Genomic DNA, 2,310 nt, shown 5'->3' with positions numbered 1-2,310 from the left:
TTAACATTTATGTAAAAAAATATTTAATTATTATATTTTAAATTATATAAATTGATATATATATATATATATATTTAAACACCAATATTCAGTATGTGTTATAATTTTCTACTTAGTATTATTTATTGGCTATGAATTGTTTTTTTCCTTTTTTCTTTACAGTAAAATTTGGTTTTTTTTAAGGGGAATAAATAAAAAGAAAAAAAATCGAAAAAGACTAAACTAAATACTATGTAAAATTTGCAGTGGGTTTTTGAAGTCAAGAATAATGGTCAGGCTTCTAATAGTATTTTGGAGAGGTGTGTAGGGTCAAATGAAGTCAAATTTATTTTGATTCAGATTTAATTTTAAATAATAATTAGATTTATTTTTTGAGAATTTTATCCGATTTTACGTTCGACAAAATTTTATTATTTTTGGGTCACACTAAAAACGGATTTAAATTGGTGTTGTCCAAATATTGATAAATTTTATGTTAAAAAATTATAATACACTTATTTATAAAAAAAAAAAACATATTTGTTATCGAAAAGTTGATATTCATATTTGAATTTGAATTTGTCCATAAAATCTAATTTTATGCTTCTTTTATATATTTTCTAATTCAACAAGTGTAATTAAAAACCAAACAATAAGCTTATAATTAATATAATATAATATTAGAATTAATTTAAAATATATATCTTTTTTAGTCCCTTTAAGATGTATATAAGTCGGGTAAAACTAAATTCGCCTTGATTCGACCATAAATAATAATCGGGTCTATTTTTGAGACCCTTATTCGATCTTAGATCCGATGAAATCACACCAGATTAATTCCCAAAGCATTTAAATTTAGACCGAGTATTTGAGTCGAACTGAGTCATGTACACTCTCAACATCTTGTTTTACCAAAATGTCTGCAAGAAGATGAGATACATTATGACACTGAAGAATTTTCCATTGATTAACAAGCATATATGTCTCAATGGAGTCAATTTCACAAACAAGTTTATTAATTCTACATTCTAACACCAATAAAAGATCACACCATATCGCCTGTATTTCAAATCGAAATACATTTATACTTGAGATCTTTTTGGCGCTGCCAACTATCCAATGACCTTTGTCATTCTATAGCACATAACTAAAATTGAAATTACCAAAATTTAAGAAGATACTCCCATCACAATTCACCTTATATAAATTATATTCTGACCAAACCCACTAATAAGTAACTAATGTCCCATAATGGTAGAGTATAGAGGTCGTGTGGGATTGTGAGGCCTCTAAAGCACCAGGCTGTGATGGTTACAACATGAATTTCATAAAGAGGTACTGGGTTGAGATTGGGTCTGAATTTACGGTAGCTGTGATGGGTTTCTTTCAGACGTCTAGGTTGCTCATAGATGCCAATATAACCTGAGTGGCGTTGGCCCCTAAATTTACTGGTGCAAAAGAGATTAAAGACCTGAGACCTATTAGTATGGTGGGGAGTGTATATAAGGTTATCTCAAAGGTGCTAGTTAGGAGAATGCAATAAGTTATGTCAGGGTTAGTAGGGGAGACTCAGAGTGCATTTGTTAAGGGAGAAAAATTCATGATGGGACGCTCATTGCGTGTGAAATGGTACACTGGCTTAAGTTGAGGAAAAAGGAGACAGCGATTATCAAGTTAGATTTTCAAAAAACATATGATAGAGTCAGGTGGAGTTTTGTAGATATTGTGTTGCAGAAGATGGGATTTGGGCGTAGATGACAGGCGTGGGTTATGGAGTGTGTAACCACTGCTTCTATGTCAGTCTTAATAAATGGTTCGCCAACTAAGTCATTCAAGATGGAAAGGGGTTTAAGACAAGGTGACCTGCTTTCTCTGTTCTTGTTTGTGTTGGTTGTGAATTTTCTGCATAGAATGGTTGAAGAGGCAGTGAAGAACAGGAAAATATTGCCGTTGGTGGTTGGGAGATACAGTATAGAGTTGTCACATCTTCAATTTGCTGATAACACTATTTTGTTTTGCCCACTGGAAGAGGAGACTATGAAGAATTATAAGCGGCTTCTACGTTGCTTTGAGTTGATGTCAGGGTTAAGTATTAATTTTGAGAAGTTCAGTTTGATCCCAATCAATTATGAGGAGTAGTAGGTACAACGTATGTGTGACTTGTTGGGTTGTAAAGAAGGTACCCTTCCAATTAAATACCTTGAAATTTCTTTAGGAGCAAATCCGAGGTTGGTAAAGACCTGGAAGTCTATAATTAACAAGGTAGAGGACAAACTCAGCCTTTGAAAAGTTAAGGTGCTAAACAGAGTTGGGAAGTTGGTACTTATCAAA

This window comes from Arachis duranensis, chromosome 2 (genome assembly GCF_000817695.3).
Source record: "Arachis duranensis cultivar V14167 chromosome 2, aradu.V14167.gnm2.J7QH, whole genome shotgun sequence".
NCBI classification, from domain to species: domain Eukaryota; kingdom Viridiplantae; phylum Streptophyta; class Magnoliopsida; order Fabales; family Fabaceae; genus Arachis; species Arachis duranensis.
Note: the sequence above shows the minus strand (reverse complement) of the source record.